Genomic DNA, 22867 nt, shown 5'->3' with positions numbered 1-22867 from the left:
CCCTCCGGTTCATGGTTGATGCTTTTCGTATTTTTGGAACGGAGCCGATCGGTCACGTGGGTCCCACGCCCCGCGTACCAAAACAAAGGAGGTTCTGCGTCTTGTAACACATAAAAACAATAAACATGGATAGTACTTCGGGTGCGATCATACCAGCACTAATGCACCGGATCCCATCAGAACTCCGCAGTTAAGCGTGCTTGGGCGAGAGTAGTACTAGGATGGGTGACCCCCTGGGAAGTCCTCGTGTTGCACCCCCCTTTTTCGTTGTCCGTTTGCGTTTTTTTAGATTTTACGTGCGGTTTTTTTGCTTTTTTTTCCTTTCTTTCTTGCTATTTCTTTGCTCGGGTGCCCTCCGGTTCATGGTTGATGCTTTTCGTATTTTTGGAACGGAGCCGATCGGTCACGTGGGTCCCACGCCCCGCGTACCAAAACAAAGGAGGTTCTGCGTCTTGTAACACATAAAAACAATAAACATGGATAGTATTTCGGGTGCGATCATACCAGCACTAATGCACCGGATCCCATCAGAACTCCGCAGTTAAGCGTGCTTGGGCGAGAGTAGTACTAGGATGGGTGACCCCCTGGGAAGTCCTCGTGTTGCACCCCCCTTTTTCGTTGTCCGTTTGCGTTTTTTTAGATTTTATGTGCGGTTTTTTTGCTTTTTTTCCTTTCTTTCTTGCTATTTCTATGCTCGGGTGCCCTCCGGTTCATGGTTGATGCTTTTCGTATTTTTGGAACGGAGCCGATCGGTCACGTGGGTCCCACGCCCCGCGTACCAAAACAAAGGAGGTTCTGCGTCTTGTAACACATAAAAACAATAAACATGGATAGTATTTCGGGTGCGATCATACCAGCACTAATGCACCGGATCCCATCAGAACTCCGCAGTTAAGCGTGCTTGGGCGAGAGTAGTACTAGGATGGGTGACCCCCTGGGAAGTCCTCGTGTTGCACCCCCCTTTTTCGTTGTCCGTTTGCGTTTTTTTAGATTTTACGTGCGGTTTTTTTGCTTTTTTTTCCTTTCTTTCTTGCTATTTCTTTGCTCGGGTGCCCTCCGGTTCATGGTTGATGCTTTTCGTATTTTTGGAACGGAGCCGATCGGTCACGTGGGTCCCACGCCCCGCGTACCAAAACAAAGGAGGTTCTGCGTCTTGTAACACATAAAAACAATAAACATGGATAGTATTTCGGGTGCGATCATACCAGCACTAATGCACCAGATCCCATCAGAACTCCGCAGTTAAGCGTGCTTGGGCGAGAGTAGTACTAGGATGGGTGACCCCCTGGGAAGTCCTCGTGTTGCACCCCCCTTTTTCGTTGTCCGTTTGCGTTTTTTTAGATTTTACGTGCGGTTTTTTTGCTTTTTTTCCTTTCTTTCTTGCTATTTCTATGCTCGGGTGCCCTCCGGTTCATGGTTGATGCTTTTCGTATTTTTGGAACGGAGCCGATCGGTCACGTGGGTCCCACGCCCCGCGTACCAAAACAAAGGAGGTTCTGCGTCTTGTAACACATAAAAACAATAAACATGGATAGTATTTCGGGTGCGATCATACCAGCACTAATGAACCGGATCCCATCAGAACTCCGCAGTTAAGCGTGCTTGGGCGAGAGTAGTACTAGGATGGGTGACCCCCTGGGAAGTCCTCGTGTTGCACCCCCCTTTTTCGTTGTCCGTTTGCGTTTTTTTAGATTTTACGTGCGGTTTTTTTGCTTTTTTTCCTTTCTTTCTTGCTATTTCTATGCTCGGGTGCCCTCCGGTTCATGGTTGATGCTTTTCGTATTTTTGGAACGGAGCCGATCGGTCACGTGGGTCCCACGCCCCGCGTACCAAAACAAAGGAGGTTCTGCGTCTTGTAACACATAAAAACAATAAACATGGATAGTATTTCGGGTGCGATCATACCAGCACTAATGCACCGGATCCCATCAGAACTCCGCAGTTAAGCGTGCTTGGGCGAGAGTAGTACTAGGATGGGTGACCCCCTGGGAAGTCCTCGTGTTGCACCCCCCTTTTTCGTTGTCCGTTTGCGTTTTTTTAGATTTTACGTGCGGTTTTTTTGCTTTTTTTTTCCTTTCTTTCTTGCTATTTCTTTGCTCGGGTGCCCTCCGGTTCATGGTTGATGCTTTTCGTATTTTTGGAACGGAGCCGATCGGTCACGTGGGTCCCACGCCCCGCGTACCAAAACAAAGGAGGTTCTGCGTCTTGTAACACATAAAAACAATAAACATGGATAGTATTTCTGGTGCGATCATACCAGCACTAATGCACCGGATCCCATCAGAACTCCGCAGTTAAGCGTGCTTGGGCGAGAGTAGTACTAGGATGGGTGACCCCCTGGGAAGTCCTCGTGTTGCACCCCCCTTTTTCGTTGTCCGTTTGCGTTTTTTTAGATTTTACGTGCGGTTTTTTTGCTTTTTTTCCTTTCTTTCTTGCTATTTCTATGCTCGGGTGCCCTCCGGTTCATGGTTGATGCTTTTCGTATTTTTGGAACGGAGCCGATCGGTCACGTGGGTCCCACGCCCCGCGTACCAAAACAAAGGAGGTTCTGCGTCTTGTAACACATAAAAACAATAAACATGGATAGTATTTCGGGTGCGATCATACCAGCACTAATGCACCGGATCCCATCAGAACTCCGCAGTTAAGCGTGCTTGGGCGAGAGTAGTACTAGGATGGGTGACCCCCTGGGAAGTCCTCGTGTTGCACCCCCCTTTTTCGTTGTCCGTTTGCGTTTTTTTAGATTTTACGTGCGGTTTTTTTGCTTTTTTTCCTTTCTTTCTTGCTATTTCTATGCTCGGGTGCCCTCCGGTTCATGGTTGATGCTTTTCGTATTTTTGGAACGGAGCCGATCGGTCACGTGGGTCCCACGCCCCGCGTACCAAAACAAAGGAGGTTCTGCGTCTTGTAACACATAAAAACAATAAACATGGATAGTATTTCGGGTGCGATCATACCAGCACTAATGCACCGGATCCCATCAGAACTCCGCAGTTAAGCGTGCTTGGGCGAGAGTAGTACTAGGATGGGTGACCCCCTGGGAAGTCCTCGTGTTGCACCCCCCTTTTTCGTTGTCCGTTTGCGTTTTTTTAGATTTTACGTGCGGTTTTTTTGCTTTTTTTCCTTTCTTTCTTGCTATTTCTATGCTCGGGTGCCCTCCGGTTCATGGTTGATGCTTTTCGTATTTTTGGAACGGAGCCGATCGGTCACGTGGGTCCCACGCCCCGCGTACCAAAACAAAGGAGGTTCTGCGTCTTGTAACACATAAAAACAATAAACATGGATAGTATTTCGGGTGCGATCATACCAGCACTAATGCACCGGATCCCATCAGAACTCCGCAGTTAAGCGTGCTTGGGCGAGAGTAGTACTAGGATGGGTGACCCCCTGGGAAGTCCTCGTGTTGCACCCCCCTTTTTCGTTGTCCGTTTGCGTTTTTTTAGATTTTACGTGCGGTTTTTTTGCTTTTTTTCCTTTCTTTCTTGCTATTTCTATGCTCGGGTGCCCTCCGGTTCATGGTTGATGCTTTTCGTATTTTTGGAACGGAGCCGATCGGTCACGTGGGTCCCACGCCCCGCGTACCAAAACAAAGGAGGTTCTGCGTCTTGTAACACATAAAAACAATAAACATGGATAGTATTTCGGGTGCGATCATACCAGCACTAATGCACCGGATCCCATCAGAACTCCGCAGTTAAGCGTGCTTGGGCGAGAGTAGTACTAGGATGGGTGACCCCCTGGGAAGTCCTCTTGTTGCACCCCCCTTTTTCGTTGTCCGTTTGCGTTTTTTTAGATTTTACGTGCGGTTTTTTTGCTTTTTTTTTCCTTTCTTTCTTGCTATTTCTTTGCTCGGGTGCCCTCCGGTTCATGGTTGATGCTTTTCGTATTTTTGGAACGGAGCCGATCGGTCACGTGGGTCCCACGCCCCGCGTACCAAAACAAAGGAGGTTCTGCGTCTTGTAACACATAAAAACAATAAACATGGATAGTATTTCGGGTGCGATCATACCAGCACTAATGCACCGGATCCCATCAGAACTCCGCAGTTAAGCGTGCTTGGGCGAGAGTAGTACTAGGATGGGTGACCCCCTGGGAAGTCCTCGTGTTGCACCCCCCTTTTTCGTTGTCCGTTTGCGTTTTTTTAGATTTTACGTGCGGTTTTTTTGCTTTTTTTTCCTTTCTTTCTTGCTATTTCTTTGCTCGGGTGCCCTCCGGTTCATGGTTGATGCTTTTCGTATTTTTGGAACGGAGCCGATCGGTCACGTGGGTCCCACGCCCCGCGTACCAAAACAAAGGAGGTTCTGCGTCTTGTAACACATAAAAACAATAAACATGGATAGTATTTCGGGTGCGATCATACCAGCACTAATGCACCAGATCCCATCAGAACTCCGCAGTTAAGCGTGCTTGGGCGAGAGTAGTACTAGGATGGGTGACCCCCTGGGAAGTCCTCGTGTTGCACCCCCCTTTTTCGTTGTCCGTTTGCGTTTTTTTAGATTTTACGTGCGGTTTTTTTGCTTTTTTTCCTTTCTTTCTTGCTATTTCTATGCTCGGGTGCCCTCCGGTTCATGGTTGATGCTTTTCGTATTTTTGGAACGGAGCCGATCGGTCACGTGGGTCCCACGCCCCGCGTACCAAAACAAAGGAGGTTCTGCGTCTTGTAACACATAAAAACAATAAACATGGATAGTATTTCGGGTGCGATCATACCAGCACTAATGAACCGGATCCCATCAGAACTCCGCAGTTAAGCGTGCTTGGGCGAGAGTAGTACTAGGATGGGTGACCCCCTGGGAAGTCCTCGTGTTGCACCCCCCTTTTTCGTTGTCCGTTTGCGTTTTTTTAGATTTTACGTGCGGTTTTTTTGCTTTTTTTCCTTTCTTTCTTGCTATTTCTATGCTCGGGTGCCCTCCGGTTCATGGTTGATGCTTTTCGTATTTTTGGAACGGAGCCGATCGGTCACGTGGGTCCCACGCCCCGCGTACCAAAACAAAGGAGGTTCTGCGTCTTGTAACACATAAAAACAATAAACATGGATAGTATTTCGGGTGCGATCATACCAGCACTAATGCACCGGATCCCATCAGAACTCCGCAGTTAAGCGTGCTTGGGCGAGAGTAGTACTAGGATGGGTGACCCCCTGGGAAGTCCTCGTGTTGCACCCCCCTTTTTCGTTGTCCGTTTGCGTTTTTTTAGATTTTACGTGCGGTTTTTTTGCTTTTTTTTTCCTTTCTTTCTTGCTATTTCTTTGCTCGGGTGCCCTCCGGTTCATGGTTGATGCTTTTCGTATTTTTGGAACGGAGCCGATCGGTCACGTGGGTCCCACGCCCCGCGTACCAAAACAAAGGAGGTTCTGCGTCTTGTAACACATAAAAACAATAAACATGGATAGTATTTCTGGTGCGATCATACCAGCACTAATGCACCGGATCCCATCAGAACTCCGCAGTTAAGCGTGCTTGGGCGAGAGTAGTACTAGGATGGGTGACCCCCTGGGAAGTCCTCGTGTTGCACCCCCCTTTTTCGTTGTCCGTTTGCGTTTTTTTAGATTTTACGTGCGGTTTTTTTGCTTTTTTTCCTTTCTTTCTTGCTATTTCTATGCTCGGGTGCCCTCCGGTTCATGGTTGATGCTTTTCGTATTTTTGGAACGGAGCCGATCGGTCACGTGGGTCCCACGCCCCGCGTACCAAAACAAAGGAGGTTCTGCGTCTTGTAACACATAAAAACAATAAACATGGATAGTATTTCGGGTGCGATCATACCAGCACTAATGCACCGGATCCCATCAGAACTCCGCAGTTAAGCGTGCTTGGGCGAGAGTAGTACTAGGATGGGTGACCCCCTGGGAAGTCCTCGTGTTGCACCCCCCTTTTTCGTTGTCCGTTTGCGTTTTTTTAGATTTTACGTGCGGTTTTTTTGCTTTTTTTCCTTTCTTTCTTGCTATTTCTATGCTCGGGTGCCCTCCGGTTCATGGTTGATGCTTTTCGTATTTTTGGAACGGAGCCGATCGGTCACGTGGGTCCCACGCCCCGCGTACCAAAACAAAGGAGGTTCTGCGTCTTGTAACACATAAAAACAATAAACATGGATAGTATTTCGGGTGCGATCATACCAGCACTAATGCACCGGATCCCATCAGAACTCCGCAGTTAAGCGTGCTTGGGCGAGAGTAGTACTAGGATGGGTGACCCCCTGGGAAGTCCTCGTGTTGCACCCCCCTTTTTCGTTGTCCGTTTGCGTTTTTTTAGATTTTACGTGCGGTTTTTTTGCTTTTTTTCCTTTCTTTCTTGCTATTTCTATGCTCGGGTGCCCTCCGGTTCATGGTTGATGCTTTTCGTATTTTTGGAACGGAGCCGATCGGTCACGTGGGTCCCACGCCCCGCGTACCAAAACAAAGGAGGTTCTGCGTCTTGTAACACATAAAAACAATAAACATGGATAGTATTTCGGGTGCGATCATACCAGCACTAATGCACCGGATCCCATCAGAACTCCGCAGTTAAGCGTGCTTGGGCGAGAGTAGTACTAGGATGGGTGACCCCCTGGGAAGTCCTCGTGTTGCACCCCCCTTTTTCGTTGTCCGTTTGCGTTTTTTTAGATTTTACGTGCGGTTTTTTTGCTTTTTTTCCTTTCTTTCTTGCTATTTCTATGCTCGGGTGCCCTCCGGTTCATGGTTGATGCTTTTCGTATTTTTGGAACGGAGCCGATCGGTCACGTGGGTCCCACGCCCCGCGTACCAAAACAAAGGAGGTTCTGCGTCTTGTAACACATAAAAACAATAAACATGGATAGTATTTCGGGTGCGATCATACCAGCACTAATGCACCGGATCCCATCAGAACTCCGCAGTTAAGCGTGCTTGGGCGAGAGTAGTACTAGGATGGGTGACCCCCTGGGAAGTCCTCTTGTTGCACCCCCCTTTTTCGTTGTCCGTTTGCGTTTTTTTAGATTTTACGTGCGGTTTTTTTGCTTTTTTTTTCCTTTCTTTCTTGCTATTTCTTTGCTCGGGTGCCCTCCGGTTCATGGTTGATGCTTTTCGTATTTTTGGAACGGAGCCGATCGGTCACGTGGGTCCCACGCCCCGCGTACCAAAACAAAGGAGGTTCTGCGTCTTGTAACACATAAAAACAATAAACATGGATAGTATTTCGGGTGCGATCATACCAGCACTAATGCACCGGATCCCATCAGAACTCCGCAGTTAAGCGTGCTTGGGCGAGAGTAGTACTAGGATGGGTGACCCCCTGGGAAGTCCTCGTGTTGCACCCCCCTTTTTCGTTGTCCGTTTGCGTTTTTTTAGATTTTACGTGCGGTTTTTTTGCTTTTTTTCCTTTCTTTCTTGCTATTTCTATGCTCGGGTGCCCTCCGGTTCATGGTTGATGCTTTTCGTATTTTTGGAACGGAGCCGATCGGTCACGTGGGTCCCACGCCCCGCGTACCAAAACAAAGGAGGTTCTGCGTCTTGTAACACATAAAAACAATAAACATGGATAGTATTTCGGGTGCGATCATACCAGCACTAATGCACCGGATCCCATCAGAACTCCGCAGTTAAGCGTGCTTGGGCGAGAGTAGTACTAGGATGGGTGACCCCCTGGGAAGTCCTCGTGTTGCACCCCCCTTTTTCGTTGTCCGTTTGCGTTTTTTTAGATTTTACGTGCGGTTTTTTTGCTTTTTTTCCTTTCTTTCTTGCTATTTCTATGCTCGGGTGCCCTCCGGTTCATGGTTGATGCTTTTCGTATTTTTGGAACGAAGCCGATCGGTCACGTGGGTCCCACGCCCCGCGTACCAAAACAAAGGAGGTTCTGCGTCTTGTAACACATAAAAACAATAAACATGGATAGTATTTCGGGTGCGATCATACCAGCACTAATGCACCGGATCCCATCAGAACTCCGCAGTTAAGCGTGCTTGGGCGAGAGTAGTACTAGGATGGGTGACCCCCTGGGAAGTCCTCGTGTTGCACCCCCCTTTTTCGTTGTCCGTTTGCGTTTTTTTAGATTTTACGTGCGGTTTTTTTGCTTTTTTTCCTTTCTTTCTTGCTATTTCTATGCTCGGGTGCCCTCCGGTTCATGGTTGATGCTTTTCGTATTTTTGGAACGGAGCCGATCGGTCACGTGGGTCCCACGCCCCGCGTACCAAAACAAAGGAGGTTCTGCGTCTTGTAACACATAAAAACAATAAACATGGATAGTATTTCGGGTGCGATCATACCAGCACTAATGCACCGGATCCCATCAGAACTCCGCAGTTAAGCGTGCTTGGGCGAGAGTAGTACTAGGATGGGTGACCCCCTGGGAAGTCCTCGTGTTGCACCCCCCTTTTTCGTTGTCCGTTTGCGTTTTTTTAGATTTTACGTGCGGTTTTTTTGCTTTTTTTTTCCTTTCTTTCTTGCTATTTCTTTGCTCGGGTGCCCTCCGGTTCATGGTTGATGCTTTTCGTATTTTTGGAACGGAGCCGATCGGTCACGTGGGTCCCACGCCCCGCGTACCAAAACAAAGGAGGTTCTGCGTCTTGTAACACATAAAAACAATAAACATGGATAGTATTTCGGGTGCGATCATACCAGCACTAATGCACCGGATCCCATCAGAACTCCGCAGTTAAGCGTGCTTGGGCGAGAGTAGTACTAGGATGGGTGACCCCCTGGGAAGTCCTCGTGTTGCACCCCCCTTTTTCGTTGTCCGTTTGCGTTTTTTTAGATTTTACGTGCGGTTTTTTTGCTTTTTTTTCCTTTCTTTCTTGCTATTTCTTTGCTCGGGTGCCCTCCGGTTCATGGTTGATGCTTTTCGTATTTTTGGAACGGAGCCGATCGGTCACGTGGGTCCCACGCCCCGCGTACCAAAACAAAGGAGGTTCTGCGTCTTGTAACACATAAAAACAATAAACATGGATAGTATTTCGGGTGCGATCATACCAGCACTAATGCACCAGATCCCATCAGAACTCCGCAGTTAAGCGTGCTTGGGCGAGAGTAGTACTAGGATGGGTGACCCCCTGGGAAGTCCTCGTGTTGCACCCCCCTTTTTCGTTGTCCGTTTGCGTTTTTTTAGATTTTACGTGCGGTTTTTTTGCTTTTTTTCCTTTCTTTCTTGCTATTTCTATGCTCGGGTGCCCTCCGGTTCATGGTTGATGCTTTTCGTATTTTTGGAACGGAGCCGATCGGTCACGTGGGTCCCACGCCCCGCGTACCAAAACAAAGGAGGTTCTGCGTCTTGTAACACATAAAAACAATAAACATGGATAGTATTTCGGGTGCGATCATACCAGCACTAATGAACCGGATCCCATCAGAACTCCGCAGTTAAGCGTGCTTGGGCGAGAGTAGTACTAGGATGGGTGACCCCCTGGGAAGTCCTCGTGTTGCACCCCCCTTTTTCGTTGTCCGTTTGCGTTTTTTTAGATTTTACGTGCGGTTTTTTTGCTTTTTTTCCTTTCTTTCTTGCTATTTCTATGCTCGGGTGCCCTCCGGTTCATGGTTGATGCTTTTCGTATTTTTGGAACGGAGCCGATCGGTCACGTGGGTCCCACGCCCCGCGTACCAAAACAAAGGAGGTTCTGCGTCTTGTAACACATAAAAACAATAAACATGGATAGTATTTCGGGTGCGATCATACCAGCACTAATGCACCGGATCCCATCAGAACTCCGCAGTTAAGCGTGCTTGGGCGAGAGTAGTACTAGGATGGGTGACCCCCTGGGAAGTCCTCGTGTTGCACCCCCCTTTTTCGTTGTCCGTTTGCGTTTTTTTAGATTTTACGTGCGGTTTTTTTGCTTTTTTTTTCCTTTCTTTCTTGCTATTTCTTTGCTCGGGTGCCCTCCGGTTCATGGTTGATGCTTTTCGTATTTTTGGAACGGAGCCGATCGGTCACGTGGGTCCCACGCCCCGCGTACCAAAACAAAGGAGGTTCTGCGTCTTGTAACACATAAAAACAATAAACATGGATAGTATTTCTGGTGCGATCATACCAGCACTAATGCACCGGATCCCATCAGAACTCCGCAGTTAAGCGTGCTTGGGCGAGAGTAGTACTAGGATGGGTGACCCCCTGGGAAGTCCTCGTGTTGCACCCCCCTTTTTCGTTGTCCGTTTGCGTTTTTTTAGATTTTACGTGCGGTTTTTTTGCTTTTTTTCCTTTCTTTCTTGCTATTTCTATGCTCGGGTGCCCTCCGGTTCATGGTTGATGCTTTTCGTATTTTTGGAACGGAGCCGATCGGTCACGTGGGTCCCACGCCCCGCGTACCAAAACAAAGGAGGTTCTGCGTCTTGTAACACATAAAAACAATAAACATGGATAGTATTTCGGGTGCGATCATACCAGCACTAATGAACCGGATCCCATCAGAACTCCGCAGTTAAGCGTGCTTGGGCGAGAGTAGTACTAGGATGGGTGACCCCCTGGGAAGTCCTCGTGTTGCACCCCCCTTTTTCGTTGTCCGTTTGCGTTTTTTTAGATTTTACGTGCGGTTTTTTTGCTTTTTTTCCTTTCTTTCTTGCTATTTCTATGCTCGGGTGCCCTCCGGTTCATGGTTGATGCTTTTCGTATTTTTGGAACGGAGCCGATCGGTCACGTGGGTCCCACGCCCCGCGTACCAAAACAAAGGAGGTTCTGCGTCTTGTAACACATAAAAACAATAAACATGGATAGTATTTCGGGTGCGATCATACCAGCACTAATGCACCGGATCCCATCAGAACTCCGCAGTTAAGCGTGCTTGGGCGAGAGTAGTACTAGGATGGGTGACCCCCTGGGAAGTCCTCGTGTTGCACCCCCCTTTTTCGTTGTCCGTTTGCGTTTTTTTAGATTTTACGTGCGGTTTTTTTGCTTTTTTTTTCCTTTCTTTCTTGCTATTTCTTTGCTCGGGTGCCCTCCGGTTCATGGTTGATGCTTTTCGTATTTTTGGAACGGAGCCGATCGGTCACGTGGGTCCCACGCCCCGCGTACCAAAACAAAGGAGGTTCTGCGTCTTGTAACACATAAAAACAATAAACATGGATAGTATTTCGGGTGCGATCATACCAGCACTAATGCACCGGATCCCATCAGAACTCCGCAGTTAAGCGTGCTTGGGCGAGAGTAGTACTAGGATGGGTGACCCCCTGGGAAGTCCTCGTGTTGCACCCCCCTTTTTCGTTGTCCGTTTGCGTTTTTTTAGATTTTACGTGCGGTTTTTTTGCTTTTTTTCCTTTCTTTCTTGCTATTTCTATGCTCGGGTGCCCTCCGGTTCATGGTTGATGCTTTTCGTATTTTTGGAACGGAGCCGATCGGTCACGTGGGTCCCACGCCCCGCGTACCAAAACAAAGGAGGTTCTGCGTCTTGTAACACATAAAAACAATAAACATGGATAGTATTTCGGGTGCGATCATACCAGCACTAATGCACCGGATCCCATCAGAACTCCGCAGTTAAGCGTGCTTGGGCGAGAGTAGTACTAGGATGGGTGACCCCCTGGGAAGTCCTCGTGTTGCACCCCCCTTTTTCGTTGTCCGTTTGCGTTTTTTTAGATTTTACGTGCGGTTTTTTTGCTTTTTTTCCTTTCTTTCTTGCTATTTCTATGCTCGGGTGCCCTCCGGTTCATGGTTGATGCTTTTCGTATTTTTGGAACGGAGCCGATCGGTCACGTGGGTCCCACGCCCCGCGTACCAAAACAAAGGAGGTTCTACGTCTTGTAACACATAAAAACAATAAACATGGATAGTATTTCGGGTGCGATCATACCAGCACTAATGCACCGGATCCCATCAGAACTCCGCAGTTAAGCGTGCTTGGGCGAGAGTAGTACTAGGATGGGTGACCCCCTGGGAAGTCCTCGTGTTGCACCCCCCTTTTTCGTTGTCCGTTTGCGTTTTTTTAGATTTTACGTGCGGTTTTTTTGCTTTTTTTCCTTTCTTTCTTGCTATTTCTATGCTCGGGTGCCCTCCGGTTCATGGTTGATGCTTTTCGTATTTTTGGAACGGAGCCGATCGGTCACGTGGGTCCCACGCCCCGCGTACCAAAACAAAGGAGGTTCTGCGTCTTGTAACACATAAAAACAATAAACATGGATAGTATTTCGGGTGCGATCATACCAGCACTAATGCACCGGATCCCATCAGAACTCCGCAGTTAAGCGTGCTTGGGCGAGAGTAGTACTAGGATGGGTGACCCCCTGGGAAGTCCTCGTGTTGCACCCCCCTTTTTCGTTGTCCGTTTGCGTTTTTTTAGATTTTACGTGCGGTTTTTTTGCTTTTTTTTTCCTTTCTTTCTTGCTATTTCTTTGCTCGGGTGCCCTCCGGTTCATGGTTGATGCTTTTCGTATTTTTGGAACGGAGCCGATCGGTCACGTGGGTCCCACGCCCCGCGTACCAAAACAAAGGAGGTTCTGCGTCTTGTAACACATAAAAACAATAAACATGGATAGTATTTCGGGTGCGATCATACCAGCACTAATGCACCGGATCCCATCAGAACTCCGCAGTTAAGCGTGCTTGGGCGAGAGTAGTACTAGGATGGGTGACCCCCTGGGAAGTCCTCGTGTTGCACCCCCCTTTTTCGTTGTCCGTTTGCGTTTTTTTAGATTTTACGTGCGGTTTTTTTGCTTTTTTTCCTTTCTTTCTTGCTATTTCTATGCTCGGGTGCCCTCCGGTTCATGGTTGATGCTTTTCGTATTTTTGGAACGGAGCCGATCGGTCACGTGGGTCCCACGCCCCGCGTACCAAAACAAAGGAGGTTCTGCGTCTTGTAACACATAAAAACAATAAACATGGATAGTATTTCGGGTGCGATCATACCAGCACTAATGCACCGGATCCCATCAGAACTCCGCAGTTAAGCGTGCTTGGGCGAGAGTAGTACTAGGATGGGTGACCCCCTGGGAAGTCCTCGTGTTGCACCCCCCTTTTTCGTTGTCCGTTTGCGTTTTTTTAGATTTTACGTGCGGTTTTTTTGCTTTTTTTCCTTTCTTTCTTGCTATTTCTATGCTCGGGTGCCCTCCGGTTCATGGTTGATGCTTTTCGTATTTTTGGAACGAAGCCGATCGGTCACGTGGGTCCCACGCCCCGCGTACCAAAACAAAGGAGGTTCTGCGTCTTGTAACACATAAAAACAATAAACATGGATAGTATTTCGGGTGCGATCATACCAGCACTAATGCACCGGATCCCATCAGAACTCCGCAGTTAAGCGTGCTTGGGCGAGAGTAGTACTAGGATGGGTGACCCCCTGGGAAGTCCTCGTGTTGCACCCCCCTTTTTCGTTGTCCGTTTGCGTTTTTTTAGATTTTACGTGCGGTTTTTTTGCTTTTTTTCCTTTCTTTCTTGCTATTTCTATGCTCGGGTGCCCTCCGGTTCATGGTTGATGCTTTTCGTATTTTTGGAACGGAGCCGATCGGTCACGTGGGTCCCACGCCCCGCGTACCAAAACAAAGGAGGTTCTGCGTCTTGTAACACATAAAAACAATAAACATGGATAGTATTTCGGGTGCGATCATACCAGCACTAATGCACCGGATCCCATCAGAACTCCGCAGTTAAGCGTGCTTGGGCGAGAGTAGTACTAGGATGGGTGACCCCCTGGGAAGTCCTCGTGTTGCACCCCCCTTTTTCGTTGTCCGTTTGCGTTTTTTTAGATTTTACGTGCGGTTTTTTTGCTTTTTTTTTCCTTTCTTTCTTGCTATTTCTTTGCTCGGGTGCCCTCCGGTTCATGGTTGATGCTTTTCGTATTTTTGGAACGGAGCCGATCGGTCACGTGGGTCCCACGCCCCGCGTACCAAAACAAAGGAGGTTCTGCGTCTTGTAACACATAAAAACAATAAACATGGATAGTATTTCGGGTGCGATCATACCAGCACTAATGCACCGGATCCCATCAGAACTCCGCAGTTAAGCGTGCTTGGGCGAGAGTAGTACTAGGATGGGTGACCCCCTGGGAAGTCCTCGTGTTGCACCCCCCTTTTTCGTTGTCCGTTTGCGTTTTTTTAGATTTTACGTGCGGTTTTTTTGCTTTTTTTCCTTTCTTTCTTGCTATTTCTATGCTCGGGTGCCCTCCGGTTCATGGTTGATGCTTTTCGTATTTTTGGAACGGAGCCGATCGGTCACGTGGGTCCCACGCCCCGCGTACCAAAACAAAGGAGGTTCTGCGTCTTGTAACACATAAAAACAATAAACATGGATAGTATTTCGGGTGCGATCATACCGGCACTAATGCACCGGATCCCATCAGAACTCCGCAGTTAAGCGTGCTTGGGCGAGAGTAGTACTAGGATGGGTGACCCCCTGGGAAGTCCTCGTGTTGCACCCCCCTTTTTCGTTGTCCGTTTGCGTTTTTTTAGATTTTACGTGCGGTTTTTTTGCTTTTTTTCCTTTCTTTCTTGCTATTTCTATGCTCGGGTGCCCTCCGGTTCATGGTTGATGCTTTTCGTATTTTTGGAACGGAGCCGATCGGTCACGTGGGTCCCACGCCCCGCGTACCAAAACAAAGGAGGTTCTGCGTCTTGTAACACATAAAAACAATAAACATGGATAGTATTTCGGGTGCGATCATACCATCACTAATGCACCGGATCCCATCAGAACTCCGCAGTTAAGCGTGCTTGGGCGAGAGTAGTACTAGGATGGGTGACCCCCTGGGAAGTTCTCGTGTTGCACCCCCCTTTTTCGTTGTCCGTTTGCATTTTTTTAGATTTTACGTGCGGTTTTTTTGCTTTTTTTCCTTTCTTTCTTGCTATTTCTATGCTCGGGTGCCCTCCGGTTCATGGTTGATGCTTTTCGTATTTTTGGAACAGAGCCGATCGGTCACGTGGGTCCCACGCCCCGCGTACCAAAACAAAGGAGGTTCTGCGTCTTGTAACACATAAAAACAATAAACATGGATAGTATTTCGGGTGCGATCATACCAGCACTAATGCACCGGATCCCATCAGAACTCCGCAGTTAAGCGTGCTTGGGCGAGAGTAGTACTAGGATGGGTGACCCCCTGGGAAGTCCTCGTGTTGCACCCCCCCTTTTTCGTTGTCCGTTTGCGTTTTTTTAGATTTTACGTGCGGTTTTTTTGCTTTTTTTCCTTTCTTTCTTGCTATTTCTATGCTCGGGTGCCCTCCGGTTCATGGTTGATGCTTTTCGTATTTTTGGAACGGAGCCGATCGGTCACGTGGGTCCCACGCCCCGCGTACCAAAACAAAGGAGGTTCTGCGTCTTGTAACACATAAAAACAATAAACATGGATAGTATTTCGGGTGCGATCATACCGGCACTAATGCACCGGATCCCATCAGAACTCCGCAGTTAAGCGTGCTTGGGCGAGAGTAGTACTAGGATGGGTGACCCCCTGGGAAGTCCTCGTGTTGCACCCCCCTTTTTCGTTGTCCGTTTGCGTTTTTTTAGATTTTACGTGCGGTTTTTTTGCTTTTTTTCCTTTCTTTCTTGCTATTTCTATGCTCGGGTGCCCTCCGGTTCATGGTTGATGCTTTTCGTATTTTTGGAACGGAGCCGATCGGTCACGTGGGTCCCACGCCCCGCGTACCAAAACAAAGGAGGTTCTGCGTCTTGTAACACATAAAAACAATAAACATGGATAGTATTTCGGGTGCGATCATACCATCACTAATGCACCGGATCCCATCAGAACTCCGCAGTTAAGCGTGCTTGGGCGAGAGTAGTACTAGGATGGGTGACCCCCTGGGAAGTCCTCGTGTTGCACCCCCCTTTTTCGTTGTCCGTTTGCATTTTTTTAGATTTTACGTGCGGTTTTTTTGCTTTTTTTCCTTTCTTTCTTGCTATTTCTATGCTCGGGTGCCCTCCGGTTCATGGTTGATGCTTTTCGTATTTTTGGAACAGAGCCGATCGGTCACGTGGGTCCCACGCCCCGCGTACCAAAACAAAGGAGGTTCTGCGTCTTGTAACACATAAAAACAATAAACATGGATAGTATTTCGGGTGCGATCATACCAGCACTAATGCACCGGATCCCATCAGAACTCCGCAGTTAAGCGTGCTTGGGCGAGAGTAGTACTAGGATGGGTGACCCCCTGGGAAGTCCTCGTGTTGCACCCCCCTTTTTCGTTGTCCGTTTGCGTTTTTTTAGATTTTACGTGCGGTTTTTTTGCTTTTTTTCCTTTCTTTCTTGCTATTTCTATGCTCGGGTGCCCTCCGGTTCATGGTTGATGCTTTTCGTATTTTTGGAACGGAGCCGATCGGTCACGTGGGTCCCACGCCCCGCGTACCAAAACAAAGGAGGTTCTGCGTCTTGTAACACATAAAAACAATAAACATGGATAGTATTTCGGGTGCGATCATACCAGCACTAATGCACCGGATCCCATCAGAACTCCGCAGTTAAGCGTGCTTGGGCGAGAGTAGTACTAGGATGGGTGACCCCCTGGGAAGTCCTCGTGTTGCACCCCCCTTTTTCGTTGTCCGTTTGCGTTTTTTTAGATTTTACGTGCGGTTTTTTTGCTTTTTTTCCTTTCTTTCTTGCTATTTCTATGCTCGGGTGCCCTCCGGTTCATGGTTGATGCTTTTCGTATTTTTGGAACGGAGCCGATCGGTCACGTGGGTCCCACGCCCCGCGTACCAAAACAAAGGAGGTTCTGCGTCTTGTAACACATAAAAACAATAAACATGGATAGTATTTCGGGTGCGATCATACCAGCACTAATGCACCGGATCCCATCAGAACTCCGCAGTTAAGCGTGCTTGGGCGAGAGTAGTACTAGGATGGGTGACCCCCTGGGAAGTCCTCGTGTTGCACCCCCCTTTTTCGTTGTCCGTTTGCGTTTTTTTAGATTTTACGTGCGGTTTTTTTTCTTTTTTTCCTTTCTTTCTTGCTATTTCTATGCTCGGGTGCCCTCCGGTTCATGGTTGATGCTTTTCGTATTTTTGGAACGGAGCCGATCGGTCACGTGGGTCCCACGCCCCGCGTACCAAAACAAAGGAGGTTCTGCGTCTTGTAACACATAAAAACAATAAACATGGATAGTATTTCGGGTGCGATCATACCAGCACTAATGCACCGGATCCCATCAGAACTCCGCAGTTAAGCGTGCTTGGGCGAGAGTAGTACTAGGATGGGTGACCCCCTGGGAAGTCCTCGTGTTGCACCCCCCTTTTTCGTTGTCCGTTTGCGTTTTTTTAGATTTTACGTGCGGTTTTTTTGCTTTTTTTTTCCTTTCTTTCTTGCTATTTCTTTGCTCGGGTGCCCTCCGGTTCATGGTTGATGCTTTTCGTATTTTTGGAACGGAGCCGATCGGTCACGTGGGTCCCACGCCCCGCGTACCAAAACAAAGGAGGTTCTGCGTCTTGTAACACATAAAAACAATAAACATGGATAGTATTTCGGGTGCGATCATACCAGCACTAATGCACCGGATCCCATCAGAACTCCGCAGTTAAGCGTGCTTGGGCGAGAGTAGTACTAGGATGGGTGACCCCCTGGGAAGTCCTCGTGTTGCACCCCCCTTTTTCGTTGTCCGTTTGCGTTTTTTTAGATTTTACGTGCGGTTTTTTTGCTTTTTTTCCTTTCTTTCTTGCTATTTCTATGCTCGGGTGCCCTCCGGTTCATGGTTGATGCTTTTCGTATTTTTGGAACGGAGCCGATCGGTCACGTGGGTCCCACGCCCCGCGTACCAAAACAAAGGAGGTTCTGCGTCTTGTAACACATAAAAACAATAAACATGGATAGTATTTCGGGTTCGATCATACCAGCACTAATGCACCGGATCCCATCAGAACTCCGCAGTTAAGCGTGCTTGGGCGAGAGTAGTACTAGGATGGGTGACCCCCTGGGAAGTCCTCGTGTTGCACCCCCCTTTTTCGTTGTCCGTTTGCGTTTTTTTAGATTTTACGTGCGGTTTTTTTGCTTTTTTTCCTTTCTTTCTTGCTATTTCTATGCTCGGGTGCCCTCCGGTTCATGGTTGATGCTTTTCGTATTTTTGGAACGGAGCCGATCGGTCACGTGGGTCCCACGCCCCGCGTACCAAAACAAAGGAGGTTCTGCGTCTTGTAACACATAAAAACAATAAACATGGATAGTACTTCGGGTGCGATCATACCAGCACTAATGCACCGGATCCCATCAGAACTCCGCAGTTAAGCTTGCTTGGGCGAGAGTAGTACTAGGATGGGTGACCGCCTGGGAAGTCCTCGTGTTGCACCCCCCTTTTTCGTTGTCCGTTTTCATTTTTTTAGATTTTACGTGCGGTTTTTTTGCTTTTTTTCCTTTCTTTCTTGCTATTTCTATGCTCGGGTGCCCTCCGGTTCATGGTTGATGCTTTTCGTATTTTTGGAACAGAGCCGATCGGTCACGTGGGTCCCACGCCCCGCGTACCAAAACAAAGGAGGTTCTGCGTCTTGTAACACATAAAAACAATAAACATGGATAGTATTTCGGGTGCGATCATACCAGCACTAATGCACCGGATCCCATCAGAACTCCGCAGTTAAGCGTGCTTGGGCGAGAGTAGTACTAGGATGGGTGACCCCCTGGGAAGTCCTCGTGTTGCACCCCCCTTTTTCGTTGTCCGTTTGCGTTTTTTTAGATTTTACGTGCGGTTTTTTTGCTTTTTTTCCTTTCTTTCTTGCTATTTCTATGCTCGGGTGCCCTCCGGTTCATGGTTGATGCTTTTCGTATTTTTGGAACGGAGCCGATCGGTCACGTGGGTCCCACGCCCCGCGTACCAAAACAAAGGAGGTTCTGCGTCTTGTAACACATAAAAACAATAAACATGGATAGTATTTCGGGTGCGATCATACCAGCACTAATGCACCGGATCCCATCAGAACTCCGCAGTTAAGCGTGCTTGGGCGAGAGTAGTACTAGGATGGGTGACCCCCTGGGAAGTCCTCGTGTTGCACCCCCCTTTTTCGTTGTCCGTTTGCGTTTTTTTAGATTTTACGTGCGGTTTTTTTGCTTTTTTTCCTTTCTTTCTTGCTATTTCTATGCTCGGGTGCCCTCCGGTTCATGGTTGATGCTTTTCGTATTTTTGGAACGGAGCCGATCGGTCACGTGGGTCCCACGCCCCGCGTACCAAAACAAAGGAGGTTCTGCGTCTTGTAACACATAAAAACAATAAACATGGATAGTATTTCGGGTGCGATCATACCAGCACTAATGCACCGGATCCCATCAGAACTCCGCAGTTAAGCGTGCTTGGGCGAGAGTAGTACTAGGATGGGTGACCCCCTGGGAAGTCCTCGTGTTGCACCCCCCTTTTTCGTTGTCCGTTTGCGTTTTTTTAGATTTTACGTGCGGTTTTTTTGCTTTTTTTTTCTTTCTTTCTTGCTATTTCTATGCTCGGGTGCCCTCCGGTTCATGGTTGATGCTTTTCGTATTTTTGGAACGGAGCCGATCGGTCACGTGGGTCCCACGCCCCGCGTACCAAAACAAAGGAGGTTCTGCGTCTTGTAACACATAAAAACAATAAACATGGATAGTATTTCGGGTGCGATCATACCAGCACTAATGCACCGGATCCCATCAGAACTCCGCAGTTAAGCGTGCTTGGGCGAGAGTAGTACTAGGATGGGTGACCCCCTGGGAAGTCCTCGTGTTGCACCCCCTTTTTCGTTGTCCGTTTGCGTTTTTTTAGATTTTACGTGCGGTTTTTTTGCTTTTTTTTTCCTTTCTTTCTTGCTATTTCTTTGCTCGGGTGCCCTCCGGTTCATGGTTGATGCTTTTCGTATTTTTGGAACGGAGCCGATCGGTCACGTGGGTCCCACGCCCCGCGTACCAAAACAAAGGAGGTTCTGCGTCTTGTAACACATAAAAACAATAAACATGGATAGTATTTCGGGTTCGATCATACCAGCACTAATGCACCGGATCCCATCAGAACTCCGCAGTTAAGCGTGCTTGGGCGAGAGTAGTATTAGGATGGGTGACCCCCTGGGAAGTCCTCGTGTTGCACCCCCCTTTTTCGTTGTCCGTTTGCGTTTTTTTAGATTTTACGTGCGGTTTTTTTGCTTTTTTTCCTTTCTTTCTTGCTATTTCTATGCTCGGGTGCCCTCCGGTTCATGGTTGATGCTTTTCGTATTTTTGGAACGGAGCCGATCGGTCACGTGGGTCCCACGCCCCGCGTACCAAAACAAAGGAGGTTCTGCGTCTTGTAACACATAAAAACAATAAACATGGATAGTACTTCGGGTGCGATCATACCAGCACTAATGCACCGGATCCCATCAGAACTCCGCAGTTAAGCGTGCTTGGGCGAGAGTAGTACTAGGATGGGTGACCGCCTGGGAAGTCCTCGTGTTGCACCCCCCTTTTTCGTTGTCCGTTTGCATTTTTTTAGATTTTACGTGCGGTTTTTTTGCTTTTTTTCCTTTCTTTCTTGCTATTTCTATGCTCGGGTGCCCTCCGGTTCATGGTTGATGCTTTTCGTATTTTTGGAACAGAGCCGATCGGTCACGTGGGTCCCACGCCCCGCGTACCAAAACAAAGGAGGTTCTGCGTCTTGTAACACATAAAAACAATAAACATGGATAGTATTTCGGGTGCGATCATACCAGCACTAATGCACCGGATCCCATCAGAACTCCGCAGTTAAGCGTGCTTGGGCGAGAGTAGTACTAGGATGGGTGACCCCCTGGGAAGTCCTCGTGTTGCACCCCCCTTTTTCGTTGTCCGTTTGCGTTTTTTTAGATTTTACGTGCGGTTTTTTTGCTTTTTTTCCTTTCTTTCTTGCTATTTCTATGCTCGGGTGCCCTCCGGTTCATGGTTGATGCTTTTCGTATTTTTGGAACGGAGCCGATCGGTCACGTGGGTCCCACGCCCCGCGTACCAAAACAAAGGAGGTTCTGCGTCTTGTAACACATAAAAACAATAAACATGGATAGTATTTCGGGTGCGATCATACCAGCACTAATGCACCGGATCCCATCAGAACTCCGCAGTTAAGCGTGCTTGGGCGAGAGTAGTACTAGGATGGGTGACCCCCTGGGAAGTCCTCGTGTTGCACCCCCCTTTTTCGTTGTCCGTTTGCGTTTTTTTAGATTTTACGTGCGGTTTTTTTGCTTTTTTTCCTTTCTTTCTTGCTATTTCTATGCTCGGGTGCCCTCCGGTTCATGGTTGATGCTTTTCGTATTTTTGGAACGGAGCCGATCGGTCACGTGGGTCCCACGCCCCGCGTACCAAAACAAAGGAGGTTCTGCGTCTTGTAACACATAAAAACAATAAACATGGATAGTATTTCGGGTGCGATCATACCAGCACTAATGCACCGGATCCCATCAGAACTCCGCAGTTAAGCGTGCTTGGGCGAGAGTAGTACTAGGATGGGTGACCCCCTGGGAAGTCCTCGTGTTGCACCCCCCTTTTTCGTTGTCCGTTTGCGTTTTTTTAGATTTTACGTGCGGTTTTTTTGCTTTTTTTCCTTTCTTTCTTGCTATTTCTATGCTCGGGTGCCCTCCGGTTCATGGTTGATGCTTTTCGTATTTTTGGAACGGAGCCGATCGGTCACGTGGGTCCCACGCCCCGCGTACCAAAACAAAGGAGGTTCTGCGTCTTGTAACACATAAAAACAATAAACATGGATAGTATTTCGGGTGCGATCATACCAGCACTAATGCACCGGATCCCATCAGAACTCCGCAGTTAAGCGTGCTTGGGCGAGAGTAGTACTAGGATGGGTGACCCCCTGGGAAGTCCTCGTGTTGCACCCCCCTTTTTCGTTGTCCGTTTGCGTTTTTTTAGATTTTACGTGCGGTTTTTTTGCTTTTTTTTTCCTTTCTTTCTTGCTATTTCTTTGCTCGGGTGCCCTCCGGTTCATGGTTGATGCTTTTCGTATTTTTGGAACGGAGCCGATCGGTCACGTGGGTCCCACGCCCCGCGTACCAAAACAAAGGAGGTTCTGCGTCTTGTAACACATAAAAACAATAAACATGGATAGTATTTCGGGTGCGATCATACCAGCACTAATGCACCGGATCCCATCAGAACTCCGCAGTTAAGCGTGCTTGGGCGAGAGTAGTACTAGGATGGGTGACCCCCTGGGAAGTCCTCGTGTTGCACCCCCCTTTTTCGTTGTCCGTTTGCGTTTTTTTAGATTTTACGTGCGGTTTTTTTGCTTTTTTTCCTTTCTTTCTTGCTATTTCTATGCTCGGGTGCCCTCCGGTTCATGGTTGATGCTTTTCGTATTTTTGGAACGGAGCCGATCGGTCACGTGGGTCCCACGCCCCGCGTACCAAAACAAAGGAGGTTCTGCGTCTTGTAACACATAAAAACAATAAACATGGATAGTATTTCGGGTTCGATCATACCAGCACTAATGCACCGGATCCCATCAGAACTCCGCAGTTAAGCGTGCTTGGGCGAGAGTAGTACTAGGATGGGTGACCCCCTGGGAAGTCCTCGTGTTGCACCCCCCTTTTTCGTTGTCCGTTTGCGTTTTTTTAGATTTTACGTGCGGTTTTTTTGCTTTTTTTCCTTTCTTTCTTGCTATTTCTATGCTCGGGTGCCCTCCGGTTCATGGTTGATGCTTTTCGTATTTTTGGAACGGAGCCGATCGGTCACGTGGGTCCCACGCCCCGCGTACCAAAACAAAGGAGGTTCTGCGTCTTGTAACACATAAAAACAATAAACATGGATAGTACTTCGGGTGCGATCATACCAGCACTAATGCACCGGATCCCATCAGAACTCCGCAGTTAAGCGTGCTTGGGCGAGAGTAGTACTAGGATGGGTGACCCCCTGGGAAGTCCTCGTGTTGCACCCCCCTTTTTCGTTGTCCGTTTGCGTTTTTTTAGATTTTACGTGCGGTTTTTTTGCTTTTTTTCCTTTCTTTCTTGCTATTTCTATGCTCGGGTGCCCTCCGGTTCATGGTTGATGCTTTTCGTATTTTTGGAACGGAGCCGATCGGTCACGTGGGTCCCACGCCCCGCGTACCAAAACAAAG

At 48.1% G+C, this 22867-nt stretch overlaps 65 non-coding genes across 65 annotated transcripts; all 65 read left to right on the top strand.

The window, feature by feature from the left end:
- The first annotated feature begins 139 nt into the window (after positions 1-139).
- LOC145078743 (5S ribosomal RNA) lies at positions 140-258 on the top strand. Its single transcript, XR_013694276.1, has one exon. It is a non-coding gene; the product is annotated as a 5S ribosomal RNA (ribosomal RNA).
- Positions 259-490: 232 nt separating this feature from the next.
- On the top strand, positions 491-609 carry LOC145078731 (5S ribosomal RNA). Its single transcript, XR_013694265.1, has one exon. It is a non-coding gene; the product is annotated as a 5S ribosomal RNA (ribosomal RNA).
- Positions 610-840: 231 nt separating this feature from the next.
- LOC145078720 (5S ribosomal RNA) lies at positions 841-959 on the top strand. Its single transcript, XR_013694254.1, has one exon. It is a non-coding gene; the product is annotated as a 5S ribosomal RNA (ribosomal RNA).
- A 232-nt stretch (positions 960-1191) lies between these two features.
- On the top strand, positions 1192-1310 carry LOC145083774 (5S ribosomal RNA). Its single transcript, XR_013698235.1, has one exon. It is a non-coding gene; the product is annotated as a 5S ribosomal RNA (ribosomal RNA).
- Positions 1311-1541: 231 nt separating this feature from the next.
- LOC145084510 (5S ribosomal RNA) lies at positions 1542-1660 on the top strand. Its single transcript, XR_013698953.1, has one exon. It is a non-coding gene; the product is annotated as a 5S ribosomal RNA (ribosomal RNA).
- Positions 1661-1891: 231 nt separating this feature from the next.
- On the top strand, positions 1892-2010 carry LOC145078708 (5S ribosomal RNA). The gene has a single exon (XR_013694243.1). It is a non-coding gene; the product is annotated as a 5S ribosomal RNA (ribosomal RNA).
- A 233-nt stretch (positions 2011-2243) lies between these two features.
- Positions 2244-2362, top strand: LOC145083417 (5S ribosomal RNA). Its single transcript, XR_013697895.1, has one exon. It is a non-coding gene; the product is annotated as a 5S ribosomal RNA (ribosomal RNA).
- A 231-nt stretch (positions 2363-2593) lies between these two features.
- LOC145078696 (5S ribosomal RNA) lies at positions 2594-2712 on the top strand. Its single transcript, XR_013694231.1, has one exon. It is a non-coding gene; the product is annotated as a 5S ribosomal RNA (ribosomal RNA).
- Positions 2713-2943: 231 nt separating this feature from the next.
- LOC145078684 (5S ribosomal RNA) lies at positions 2944-3062 on the top strand. The gene has a single exon (XR_013694220.1). It is a non-coding gene; the product is annotated as a 5S ribosomal RNA (ribosomal RNA).
- A 231-nt stretch (positions 3063-3293) lies between these two features.
- LOC145078672 (5S ribosomal RNA) lies at positions 3294-3412 on the top strand. Its single transcript, XR_013694208.1, has one exon. It is a non-coding gene; the product is annotated as a 5S ribosomal RNA (ribosomal RNA).
- A 231-nt stretch (positions 3413-3643) lies between these two features.
- Positions 3644-3762, top strand: LOC145084856 (5S ribosomal RNA). Its single transcript, XR_013699283.1, has one exon. It is a non-coding gene; the product is annotated as a 5S ribosomal RNA (ribosomal RNA).
- Positions 3763-3995: 233 nt separating this feature from the next.
- Positions 3996-4114, top strand: LOC145078660 (5S ribosomal RNA). The gene has a single exon (XR_013694197.1). It is a non-coding gene; the product is annotated as a 5S ribosomal RNA (ribosomal RNA).
- Positions 4115-4346: 232 nt separating this feature from the next.
- Positions 4347-4465, top strand: LOC145083773 (5S ribosomal RNA). Its single transcript, XR_013698234.1, has one exon. It is a non-coding gene; the product is annotated as a 5S ribosomal RNA (ribosomal RNA).
- Positions 4466-4696: 231 nt separating this feature from the next.
- LOC145084509 (5S ribosomal RNA) lies at positions 4697-4815 on the top strand. The gene has a single exon (XR_013698952.1). It is a non-coding gene; the product is annotated as a 5S ribosomal RNA (ribosomal RNA).
- Positions 4816-5046: 231 nt separating this feature from the next.
- Positions 5047-5165, top strand: LOC145078649 (5S ribosomal RNA). Its single transcript, XR_013694187.1, has one exon. It is a non-coding gene; the product is annotated as a 5S ribosomal RNA (ribosomal RNA).
- A 233-nt stretch (positions 5166-5398) lies between these two features.
- LOC145083415 (5S ribosomal RNA) lies at positions 5399-5517 on the top strand. Its single transcript, XR_013697893.1, has one exon. It is a non-coding gene; the product is annotated as a 5S ribosomal RNA (ribosomal RNA).
- Positions 5518-5748: 231 nt separating this feature from the next.
- On the top strand, positions 5749-5867 carry LOC145078638 (5S ribosomal RNA). Its single transcript, XR_013694176.1, has one exon. It is a non-coding gene; the product is annotated as a 5S ribosomal RNA (ribosomal RNA).
- A 231-nt stretch (positions 5868-6098) lies between these two features.
- LOC145078626 (5S ribosomal RNA) lies at positions 6099-6217 on the top strand. The gene has a single exon (XR_013694165.1). It is a non-coding gene; the product is annotated as a 5S ribosomal RNA (ribosomal RNA).
- A 231-nt stretch (positions 6218-6448) lies between these two features.
- Positions 6449-6567, top strand: LOC145078614 (5S ribosomal RNA). Its single transcript, XR_013694154.1, has one exon. It is a non-coding gene; the product is annotated as a 5S ribosomal RNA (ribosomal RNA).
- A 231-nt stretch (positions 6568-6798) lies between these two features.
- LOC145084855 (5S ribosomal RNA) lies at positions 6799-6917 on the top strand. Its single transcript, XR_013699282.1, has one exon. It is a non-coding gene; the product is annotated as a 5S ribosomal RNA (ribosomal RNA).
- Positions 6918-7150: 233 nt separating this feature from the next.
- Positions 7151-7269, top strand: LOC145078603 (5S ribosomal RNA). Its single transcript, XR_013694143.1, has one exon. It is a non-coding gene; the product is annotated as a 5S ribosomal RNA (ribosomal RNA).
- Positions 7270-7500: 231 nt separating this feature from the next.
- On the top strand, positions 7501-7619 carry LOC145078591 (5S ribosomal RNA). The gene has a single exon (XR_013694131.1). It is a non-coding gene; the product is annotated as a 5S ribosomal RNA (ribosomal RNA).
- Positions 7620-7850: 231 nt separating this feature from the next.
- Positions 7851-7969, top strand: LOC145078580 (5S ribosomal RNA). Its single transcript, XR_013694120.1, has one exon. It is a non-coding gene; the product is annotated as a 5S ribosomal RNA (ribosomal RNA).
- Positions 7970-8200: 231 nt separating this feature from the next.
- Positions 8201-8319, top strand: LOC145078505 (5S ribosomal RNA). Its single transcript, XR_013694063.1, has one exon. It is a non-coding gene; the product is annotated as a 5S ribosomal RNA (ribosomal RNA).
- Positions 8320-8552: 233 nt separating this feature from the next.
- Positions 8553-8671, top strand: LOC145078373 (5S ribosomal RNA). The gene has a single exon (XR_013693947.1). It is a non-coding gene; the product is annotated as a 5S ribosomal RNA (ribosomal RNA).
- Positions 8672-8903: 232 nt separating this feature from the next.
- On the top strand, positions 8904-9022 carry LOC145083772 (5S ribosomal RNA). The gene has a single exon (XR_013698233.1). It is a non-coding gene; the product is annotated as a 5S ribosomal RNA (ribosomal RNA).
- A 231-nt stretch (positions 9023-9253) lies between these two features.
- Positions 9254-9372, top strand: LOC145084508 (5S ribosomal RNA). Its single transcript, XR_013698951.1, has one exon. It is a non-coding gene; the product is annotated as a 5S ribosomal RNA (ribosomal RNA).
- A 231-nt stretch (positions 9373-9603) lies between these two features.
- LOC145078256 (5S ribosomal RNA) lies at positions 9604-9722 on the top strand. Its single transcript, XR_013693843.1, has one exon. It is a non-coding gene; the product is annotated as a 5S ribosomal RNA (ribosomal RNA).
- A 233-nt stretch (positions 9723-9955) lies between these two features.
- Positions 9956-10074, top strand: LOC145083414 (5S ribosomal RNA). The gene has a single exon (XR_013697892.1). It is a non-coding gene; the product is annotated as a 5S ribosomal RNA (ribosomal RNA).
- Positions 10075-10305: 231 nt separating this feature from the next.
- LOC145084507 (5S ribosomal RNA) lies at positions 10306-10424 on the top strand. Its single transcript, XR_013698950.1, has one exon. It is a non-coding gene; the product is annotated as a 5S ribosomal RNA (ribosomal RNA).
- Positions 10425-10655: 231 nt separating this feature from the next.
- Positions 10656-10774, top strand: LOC145078135 (5S ribosomal RNA). Its single transcript, XR_013693731.1, has one exon. It is a non-coding gene; the product is annotated as a 5S ribosomal RNA (ribosomal RNA).
- Positions 10775-11007: 233 nt separating this feature from the next.
- LOC145078013 (5S ribosomal RNA) lies at positions 11008-11126 on the top strand. The gene has a single exon (XR_013693617.1). It is a non-coding gene; the product is annotated as a 5S ribosomal RNA (ribosomal RNA).
- A 231-nt stretch (positions 11127-11357) lies between these two features.
- LOC145077891 (5S ribosomal RNA) lies at positions 11358-11476 on the top strand. Its single transcript, XR_013693499.1, has one exon. It is a non-coding gene; the product is annotated as a 5S ribosomal RNA (ribosomal RNA).
- Positions 11477-11707: 231 nt separating this feature from the next.
- On the top strand, positions 11708-11826 carry LOC145077779 (5S ribosomal RNA). Its single transcript, XR_013693394.1, has one exon. It is a non-coding gene; the product is annotated as a 5S ribosomal RNA (ribosomal RNA).
- Positions 11827-12057: 231 nt separating this feature from the next.
- LOC145077674 (5S ribosomal RNA) lies at positions 12058-12176 on the top strand. Its single transcript, XR_013693350.1, has one exon. It is a non-coding gene; the product is annotated as a 5S ribosomal RNA (ribosomal RNA).
- A 233-nt stretch (positions 12177-12409) lies between these two features.
- LOC145077553 (5S ribosomal RNA) lies at positions 12410-12528 on the top strand. Its single transcript, XR_013693299.1, has one exon. It is a non-coding gene; the product is annotated as a 5S ribosomal RNA (ribosomal RNA).
- Positions 12529-12759: 231 nt separating this feature from the next.
- On the top strand, positions 12760-12878 carry LOC145077431 (5S ribosomal RNA). The gene has a single exon (XR_013693180.1). It is a non-coding gene; the product is annotated as a 5S ribosomal RNA (ribosomal RNA).
- Positions 12879-13109: 231 nt separating this feature from the next.
- Positions 13110-13228, top strand: LOC145077309 (5S ribosomal RNA). Its single transcript, XR_013693095.1, has one exon. It is a non-coding gene; the product is annotated as a 5S ribosomal RNA (ribosomal RNA).
- A 231-nt stretch (positions 13229-13459) lies between these two features.
- On the top strand, positions 13460-13578 carry LOC145077212 (5S ribosomal RNA). Its single transcript, XR_013693018.1, has one exon. It is a non-coding gene; the product is annotated as a 5S ribosomal RNA (ribosomal RNA).
- Positions 13579-13811: 233 nt separating this feature from the next.
- Positions 13812-13930, top strand: LOC145077141 (5S ribosomal RNA). Its single transcript, XR_013692973.1, has one exon. It is a non-coding gene; the product is annotated as a 5S ribosomal RNA (ribosomal RNA).
- A 231-nt stretch (positions 13931-14161) lies between these two features.
- Positions 14162-14280, top strand: LOC145082833 (5S ribosomal RNA). The gene has a single exon (XR_013697336.1). It is a non-coding gene; the product is annotated as a 5S ribosomal RNA (ribosomal RNA).
- Positions 14281-14511: 231 nt separating this feature from the next.
- LOC145084613 (5S ribosomal RNA) lies at positions 14512-14630 on the top strand. Its single transcript, XR_013699052.1, has one exon. It is a non-coding gene; the product is annotated as a 5S ribosomal RNA (ribosomal RNA).
- Positions 14631-14861: 231 nt separating this feature from the next.
- Positions 14862-14980, top strand: LOC145077071 (5S ribosomal RNA). The gene has a single exon (XR_013692937.1). It is a non-coding gene; the product is annotated as a 5S ribosomal RNA (ribosomal RNA).
- Positions 14981-15212: 232 nt separating this feature from the next.
- On the top strand, positions 15213-15331 carry LOC145082832 (5S ribosomal RNA). Its single transcript, XR_013697335.1, has one exon. It is a non-coding gene; the product is annotated as a 5S ribosomal RNA (ribosomal RNA).
- A 231-nt stretch (positions 15332-15562) lies between these two features.
- LOC145084782 (5S ribosomal RNA) lies at positions 15563-15681 on the top strand. Its single transcript, XR_013699212.1, has one exon. It is a non-coding gene; the product is annotated as a 5S ribosomal RNA (ribosomal RNA).
- Positions 15682-15912: 231 nt separating this feature from the next.
- Positions 15913-16031, top strand: LOC145077004 (5S ribosomal RNA). The gene has a single exon (XR_013692906.1). It is a non-coding gene; the product is annotated as a 5S ribosomal RNA (ribosomal RNA).
- Positions 16032-16262: 231 nt separating this feature from the next.
- LOC145076930 (5S ribosomal RNA) lies at positions 16263-16381 on the top strand. Its single transcript, XR_013692873.1, has one exon. It is a non-coding gene; the product is annotated as a 5S ribosomal RNA (ribosomal RNA).
- Positions 16382-16612: 231 nt separating this feature from the next.
- On the top strand, positions 16613-16731 carry LOC145076856 (5S ribosomal RNA). Its single transcript, XR_013692831.1, has one exon. It is a non-coding gene; the product is annotated as a 5S ribosomal RNA (ribosomal RNA).
- Positions 16732-16962: 231 nt separating this feature from the next.
- LOC145076794 (5S ribosomal RNA) lies at positions 16963-17081 on the top strand. Its single transcript, XR_013692808.1, has one exon. It is a non-coding gene; the product is annotated as a 5S ribosomal RNA (ribosomal RNA).
- Positions 17082-17314: 233 nt separating this feature from the next.
- On the top strand, positions 17315-17433 carry LOC145076717 (5S ribosomal RNA). Its single transcript, XR_013692769.1, has one exon. It is a non-coding gene; the product is annotated as a 5S ribosomal RNA (ribosomal RNA).
- A 231-nt stretch (positions 17434-17664) lies between these two features.
- Positions 17665-17783, top strand: LOC145084928 (5S ribosomal RNA). Its single transcript, XR_013699351.1, has one exon. It is a non-coding gene; the product is annotated as a 5S ribosomal RNA (ribosomal RNA).
- Positions 17784-18014: 231 nt separating this feature from the next.
- Positions 18015-18133, top strand: LOC145084592 (5S ribosomal RNA). The gene has a single exon (XR_013699032.1). It is a non-coding gene; the product is annotated as a 5S ribosomal RNA (ribosomal RNA).
- Positions 18134-18364: 231 nt separating this feature from the next.
- Positions 18365-18483, top strand: LOC145076643 (5S ribosomal RNA). The gene has a single exon (XR_013692741.1). It is a non-coding gene; the product is annotated as a 5S ribosomal RNA (ribosomal RNA).
- Positions 18484-18714: 231 nt separating this feature from the next.
- Positions 18715-18833, top strand: LOC145076581 (5S ribosomal RNA). The gene has a single exon (XR_013692713.1). It is a non-coding gene; the product is annotated as a 5S ribosomal RNA (ribosomal RNA).
- A 231-nt stretch (positions 18834-19064) lies between these two features.
- Positions 19065-19183, top strand: LOC145076515 (5S ribosomal RNA). Its single transcript, XR_013692699.1, has one exon. It is a non-coding gene; the product is annotated as a 5S ribosomal RNA (ribosomal RNA).
- A 232-nt stretch (positions 19184-19415) lies between these two features.
- On the top strand, positions 19416-19534 carry LOC145076468 (5S ribosomal RNA). Its single transcript, XR_013692687.1, has one exon. It is a non-coding gene; the product is annotated as a 5S ribosomal RNA (ribosomal RNA).
- A 232-nt stretch (positions 19535-19766) lies between these two features.
- On the top strand, positions 19767-19885 carry LOC145085339 (5S ribosomal RNA). Its single transcript, XR_013699742.1, has one exon. It is a non-coding gene; the product is annotated as a 5S ribosomal RNA (ribosomal RNA).
- A 231-nt stretch (positions 19886-20116) lies between these two features.
- On the top strand, positions 20117-20235 carry LOC145083281 (5S ribosomal RNA). The gene has a single exon (XR_013697759.1). It is a non-coding gene; the product is annotated as a 5S ribosomal RNA (ribosomal RNA).
- Positions 20236-20466: 231 nt separating this feature from the next.
- Positions 20467-20585, top strand: LOC145076418 (5S ribosomal RNA). The gene has a single exon (XR_013692671.1). It is a non-coding gene; the product is annotated as a 5S ribosomal RNA (ribosomal RNA).
- A 231-nt stretch (positions 20586-20816) lies between these two features.
- LOC145076366 (5S ribosomal RNA) lies at positions 20817-20935 on the top strand. Its single transcript, XR_013692660.1, has one exon. It is a non-coding gene; the product is annotated as a 5S ribosomal RNA (ribosomal RNA).
- Positions 20936-21166: 231 nt separating this feature from the next.
- Positions 21167-21285, top strand: LOC145076320 (5S ribosomal RNA). Its single transcript, XR_013692649.1, has one exon. It is a non-coding gene; the product is annotated as a 5S ribosomal RNA (ribosomal RNA).
- Positions 21286-21516: 231 nt separating this feature from the next.
- LOC145076266 (5S ribosomal RNA) lies at positions 21517-21635 on the top strand. The gene has a single exon (XR_013692637.1). It is a non-coding gene; the product is annotated as a 5S ribosomal RNA (ribosomal RNA).
- Positions 21636-21868: 233 nt separating this feature from the next.
- On the top strand, positions 21869-21987 carry LOC145076208 (5S ribosomal RNA). The gene has a single exon (XR_013692626.1). It is a non-coding gene; the product is annotated as a 5S ribosomal RNA (ribosomal RNA).
- Positions 21988-22218: 231 nt separating this feature from the next.
- On the top strand, positions 22219-22337 carry LOC145084927 (5S ribosomal RNA). The gene has a single exon (XR_013699350.1). It is a non-coding gene; the product is annotated as a 5S ribosomal RNA (ribosomal RNA).
- A 231-nt stretch (positions 22338-22568) lies between these two features.
- Positions 22569-22687, top strand: LOC145076155 (5S ribosomal RNA). The gene has a single exon (XR_013692614.1). It is a non-coding gene; the product is annotated as a 5S ribosomal RNA (ribosomal RNA).
- The last annotated feature ends 180 nt before the right edge of the window (positions 22688-22867 follow it).

Source organism: Lactuca serriola, chromosome 1 (assembly GCF_051521515.1).
Source record: "Lactuca serriola cultivar US96UC23 chromosome 1, Lser_US96UC23_V15, whole genome shotgun sequence".
NCBI lineage: Eukaryota > Viridiplantae > Streptophyta > Magnoliopsida > Asterales > Asteraceae > Lactuca > Lactuca serriola.
This window is presented reverse-complemented; position numbering and strand designations above follow the sequence as displayed.